This window comes from Leptodactylus fuscus, unplaced genomic scaffold, assembly GCF_031893055.1.
Source record: "Leptodactylus fuscus isolate aLepFus1 unplaced genomic scaffold, aLepFus1.hap2 HAP2_SCAFFOLD_330, whole genome shotgun sequence".
NCBI classification, from domain to species: Eukaryota; Metazoa; Chordata; class Amphibia; order Anura; family Leptodactylidae; genus Leptodactylus; species Leptodactylus fuscus.
Genome location: NW_027440353.1, coordinates 108,768 through 115,982, shown reverse-complemented (window position 1 = coordinate 115,982; position 7,215 = coordinate 108,768).

Sequence of the window (7,215 nt, the reverse complement as noted above, 5' to 3'; positions counted from 1 at the left end):
GTGAGGTGTAATATAGAGCAGTATATAGTGGATACAATGTATGTGAGGTGTAATATAGAGCTGTATATAGTGGATACAATGTATGTGAGGTGTAATATAGAGCAGTATATAGTGGATACAATGTATGTGAGGTGCAATATAGAGCTGTATATAGTGGATACAATGTATGTGAGGTGTAATATAGAGCAGTATATAGTGGATATAATGTATGTGAGGTGTAATATAGAGCAGTATATAGTGGATACAATGTATGTGAGGTGTAATATAGAGCGGTATATAGTGGATACAATGTATGTGAGGTATAATATAGAGCAGTATATAGTGGATACAATGGATGTGAGGTGTAATATAGAGCAGTATATAGTGGATACAATGTATGTGAGGTGTAATATAGAGCTGTATATAGTGGATACAATGTATGTGAGGTGTAATATAGAGCAGTATATAGTGGATACAATGTATGTGAGGTGTAATATAGAGCGGTATATAGTGGATACAATGTATGTGAGGTATAATATAGAGCAGTATATAGTGGATACAATGTATGTGAGGTGTAATATAGAGATGTATATAGTGGATACAATGTATGTGAGGTGTAATATAGAGCAGTGTATAGTGGATACAATGTATGTGAGGTGTAATATAGAGCAGTATATAGTGGATACAATGTATGTGAGGTGTAATATAGAGCTGTATATAGTGGATACAATGTATGTGAGGTGTAATATAGAGCAGTATATAGTGGATACAATGTATGTGAGGTGTAATATAGAGCAGTATATAGTGGATACAATGTATGTGAGGTGTAATATAGAGCAGTATATAGTGGATACAATGTATGTGACGTGTAATATAGAGCGGTATATAGTGGATACAATGTATGTGACGTGTAATATAGAGCAATATAGTGGATACAATGGATGTGAGGTGTAATATAGAGCAGTGTATAGTGGATACAATGTATGTGAGGTGTAATATAGAGCAGTATATAGTGGATACAATGTATGTGAGGTGTAATATAGAGCGGTATATAGTGGATACAATGTATGTGAGGTGTAATATAGAGCGGTATATAGTGGATACAATGTATGTGAGGTGTAATATAGAGCGGTATATAGTGGATACAATGTATGTGAGGTGTAATATAGAGCGGTATATAGTGGATACAATGTATGTGAGGTGTAATATAGAGCGGTATATAGTGGATACAATGTATGTGAGGTGTAATATAGAGCGGTATATAGTGGATACAATGTATGTGAGGTGTAATATAGAGCAGTATATAGTGGATACAATGTATGTGAGGTGTAATATAGAGCAGTATATAGTGGATACAATGGATGTGAGGTATAATATAGAGCAGTATATAGTGGATACGATGGATGTGAGGTGTAATATAGAGCAGTATATAGTGGATACAATGTATGTGAGGTGTAATATAGAGCAGTATGTAGTGGATACAATGTATGTGAGGTGTAATATAGAGCTGTATATAGTGGATACAATGTATGTGAGGTGTAATATAGAGCAATATAGTGGATACAATGTATGTGAGGTGTAATATAGAGATGTATATAGTGGATACAATGTATGTGAGGTGTAATATAGAGCAGTATATAGTGGATACAATGTATGTGAGGTGTAATATAGAGCAGTATATAGTGGATACAATGTATGTGAGGTGTAATATAGAGATGTATATAGTGGATACAATGTATGTGAGGTGTAATATAGAGCAGTATATAGTGGATACAATGTATGTGAGGTGTAATATAGAGCAGTATATAGTGGATACAATGTATGTGAGGTGTAATATAGAGCGGTATATAGTGGATACAATGTATGTGAGGTGTAATATAGAGAAGTATATAGTGGATACAATGTATGTGAGGTGTAATATAGAGCAGTATATAGTGGATACAATGTATGTGAGGTGTAATATAGAACAGTATATAGTGGATACAATGTATGTGAGGTATAATATAGAGCAGTATATAGTGGATACAATGTATGTGCGGTGTAATATAGAACAGTATATAGTGGATACAATGTATGTGAGGTGTAATATAGAGCGGTATATAGTGGATACAATGTATGTGAGGTGTAATATAGAGCGGTATATAGTGGATACAATGTATGTGAGGTGTAATATAGAGATGTATATAGTGGATACAATGTATGTGAGGTGTAATATAGAGCAGTATATAGTGGATACAATGTATGTGAGGTGTAATATAGAGCGGTATATAGTGGATACAATGTATGTGAGGTGTAATATAGAGCAGTATATAGTGGATACAATGTATGTGAGGTGTAATATAGAGCAGTATATAGTGGATACAATGTATGTGAGGTGTAATATAGAGCAGTATATAGTGGATACAATGTATGTGAGGTGTAATATAGAGCAGTATATAGTGGATACAATGTATGTGAGGTTTAATATAGAGCTGTATATAGTGGATACAATGTATGTGAGGTGTAATATAGAGCAGTATATAGTGGATACAATGTATGTGAGGTGTAATATAGAGATGTATATAGTGGATACAATGTATGTGAGGTGTAATATAGAGCGGTATATAGTGGATACAATGTATGTGAGGTGTAATATAGAGATGTATATAGTGGATACAATGTATGTGAGGTGTAATATAGAGCAGTATATAGTGGATACAATGTATGTGAGGTGTAATATAGAGCGGTATATAGTGGATACAATGTATGTGAGGTGTAATATAGAGCAGTATATAGTGGATACAATGTATGTGAGGTGTAATATAGAACAGTATATAGTGGATACAATGTATGTGAGGTGTAATATAGAGATGTATATAGTGGATACAATGTATGTGAGGTGTAATATAGAGCGGTATATAGTGGATACAATGTATGTGAGGTGTAATATAGAGATGTATATAGTGGATACAATGTATGTGAGGTGTAATATAGAGCAGTATATAGTGGATACAATGTATGTGAGGTGTAATATAGAGCGGTATATAGTGGATACAATGTATGTGAGGTGTAATATAGAGCAGTATATAGTGGATACAATGTATGTGAGGTGTAATATAGAGCAGTATATAGTGGATACAATGTATGTGAGGTGTAATATAGAGCAGTATATAGTGGATACAATGTATGTGAGGTGTAATATAGAGCAGTATATAGTGGATACAATGTATGTGAGGTTTAATATAGAGCTGTATATAGTGGATACAATGTATGTGAGGTGTAATATAGAGCAGTATATAGTGGATACAATGTATGTGAGGTGTAATATAGAGCTGTATATAGTGGATACAATGTATGTGAGGTGTAATATAGAGCAGTATATAGTGGATACAATGTATGTGAGGTTTAATATAGAGCAGTATATAGTGGATACAATGTATGTGAGGTGTAATATAGAGCAGTGTATAGTGGATACAATGTATGTGAGGTGTAATATAGAGATGTATATAGTGGATACAATGTATGTGAGGTGTAATATAGAGCAGTATATAGTGGATACAATGTATGTGAGGTGTAATATAGAGCGGTATATAGTGGATACAATGTATGTGAGGTGTAATATAGAGCAGTATATAGTGGATACAATGTATGTGAGGTGTAATATAGAGCAGTATATAGTGGATACAATGTATGTGAGGTGTAATATAGAGCAGTATATAGTGGATACAATGTATGTGAGGTGTAATATAGAGATGTATATAGTGGATACAATGTATGTGAGGTGTAATATAGAGCAGTATATAGTGGATACAATGTATGTGAGGTATAATATAGAGCAGTATATAGTGGATACAATGTATGTGAGGTGTAATATAGAGATGTATATAGTGGATACAATGTATGTGAGGTGTAATATAGAGCAGTATATAGTGGATACAATGTATGTGAGGTGTAATATAGAGCAGTGTATAGTGGATACAATGTATGTGAGGTGTAATATAGAGATGTATATAGTGGATACAATGTATGTGAGGTGTAATATAGAGATGTATATAGTGGATACAATGTATGTGAGGTGTAATATAGAGCAGTATATAGTGGATACAATGTATGTGAGGTGTAATATAGAGCTGTATATAGTGGATACAATGTATGTGAGGTGTAATATAGAGCAGTATATAGTGGATACAATGTATGTGAGGTGTAATATAGAGCAGTATATAGTGGATACAATGTATGTGAGGTTTAATATAGAGCTGTATATAGTGGATACAATGTATGTGAGGTGTAATATAGAGCAGTATATAGTGGATACAATGTATGTGAGGTGTAATATAGAGATGTATATAGTGGATACAATGTATGTGAGGTGTAATATAGAGCAGTATATAGTGGATACAATGTATGTGAGGTGTAATATAGAGCAGTATATAGTGGATACAATGTATGTGAGGTGTAATATAGAGCTGTATATAGTGGATACAATGTATGTGAGGTGTAATATAGAGCAGTATATAGTGGATACAATGTATGTGAGGTGTAATATAGAGCAGTATATAGTGGATACAATGTATGTGAGGTGTAATATAGAGCAGTGTATAGTGGATACAATGTATGTGAGGTGTAATATAGAGATGTATATAGTGGATACAATGTATGTGAGGTGTAATATAGAGATGTATATAGTGGATACAATGTATGTGAGGTGTAATATAGAGCAGTATATAGTGGATTCAATGTATGTGAGGTGTAATATAGAGCAGTGTATAGTGGATACAATGTATGTGAGGTGTAATATAGAGCAGTATATAGTGGATACAATGTATGTGAGGTGTAATATAGAGCAGTATATAGTGGATACAATGTATGTGAGGTGTAATATAGAGCTATATATAGTGGATACAATGTATGTGAGGTGTAATATAGAGCAGTGTATAGTGGATACAATGTATGTGAGGTGTAATATAGAGCAGTATATAGTGGATACAATGTATGTGAGGTGTAATATAGAGCAGTGTATAGTGGATACAATGTATGTGAGGTGTAATATAGAGATGTATATAGTGGATACAATGTATGTGAGGTGTAATATAGAGCAGTATATAGTGGATACAATGTATGTGAGGTGTAATATAGAGCTGTATATAGTGGATACAATGTATGTGAGGTGTAATATAGAGCAGTATGTAGTGGATACAATGTATGTGAGGTGTAATATAGAGCAGTATATAGTGGATACAATGTATGTGAGGTGTAATATAGAGCTGTATATAGTGGATACAATGTATGTGAGGTGTAATATAGAGCAGTATATAGTGGATACAATGTATGTGAGGTGTAATATAGAGCTATATATAGTGGATACAATGTATGTGAGGTGTAATATAGAGCAGTATATAGTGGATACAATGTATGTGAGGTGTAATATAGAGCAGTATATAGTGGATACAATGTATGTGAGGTGTAATATAGAGCAGTATATAGTGGATACAATGTATGTGAGGTGTAATATAGAGCAGTATATAGTGGATACAATGTATGTGAGGTGTAATATAGAGCTGTATATAGTGGATACAATGTATGTGAGGTGTAATATAGAGCAGTATATAGTGGATACAATGTATGTGAGGTGTAATATAGAGCAGTATATAGTGGATACAATGTATGTGAGGTGTAATATAGAGCAGTATATAGTGGATACAATGTATGTGAGGTGTAATATAGAGCAGTATATAGTGGATACAATGTATGTGAGGTGTAATATAGAGAAGTATATAGTGGATACAATGTATGTGAGGTATAATATAGAGCAGTATATAGTGGATACAATGTATGTGAGGTGTAATATAGAGCAGTATATAGTGGATACAATGTATGTGAGGTGTAATATAGAGCAGTATATAGTGGATACAATGTATGTGAGGTGTAATATAGAGCTGTATATAGTGGATACAATGTATGTGAGGTATAATATAGAGCAGTATATAGTGGATACAATGTATGTGAGGTGTAATATAGAGAGGTATATAGTGGATACAATGTATGTGAGGTGTAATATAGAGCAGTATATAGTGGATACAATGTATGTGAGGTGTAATATAGAACAGTATATAGTGGATACAATGTATGTGAGGTATAATATAGAGCAGTATATAGTGGATACAATGTATGTGAGGTGTAATATAGAGCAGTATATAGTGGATACAATGTATGTGAGGTATAATATAGAGCAGTATATAGTGGATACAATGTATGTCAGGTGTAATATAGAGCAGTATATAGTGGATACAATGTATGTGAGGTATAATATAGAGCAGTATATAGTGGATACAATGTATGTGAGGTGTAATATAGAGCAGTATATAGTGGATACAATGTATGTGAGGTGTAATATAGAGCAGTATATAGTGGATACAATGTATGTGAGGTATAATATAGAGCAGTATATAGTGGATACAATGTATGTCAGGTGTAATATAGAGCAGTATATAGTGGATACAATGTATGTGAGGTATAATATAGAGCGGTATATAGTGGATGCAATGTATGTGAGGTGTAATATAGAGCAGTATATAGTGGATACAATGTATGTGAGGTGTAATATAGAGCAGTATATAGTGGATACAATGAATGTGAGGTGTAATATAGAGCAGTATATAGTGGATACAATGTATGTGAGGTGTAATATAGAACAGTATATAGTGGATACAATGTATGTGAGGTATATAGAGCAGTATATAGTGGATACAATGTATGTCAGGTGTAATATAGAGCAGTATATAGTGGATACAATGTATGTGAGGTGTAATATAGAGCAGTATATAGTGGATACAATGTATGTGAGGTGTAATATAGAGCAGTATATAGTGGATACAATGTATGTGAGGTGTAATATAGAGCAGTATATAGTGGATACAATGTATATGAGGTGTAATATAGAGAAGTATATAGTGGATACAATGTATGTGAGGTATAATATAGAGCAGTATATAGTGGATACAATGTATGTGAGGTGTAATATAGAGCAGTATATAGTGGATACAATGTATGTGAGGTGTAATATAGAGCAGTATATAGTGGATACAATGTATGTGAGGTGTAATATAGAGCTGTATATAGTGGATACAATGTATGTGAGGTGTAATATAGAGCAGTATATAGTGGATACAATGTATGTGAGGTGTAATATAGAGCTGTATATAGTGGATACAATGTATGTGAGGTATAATATAGAGCAGTATATAGTGGATACAATGT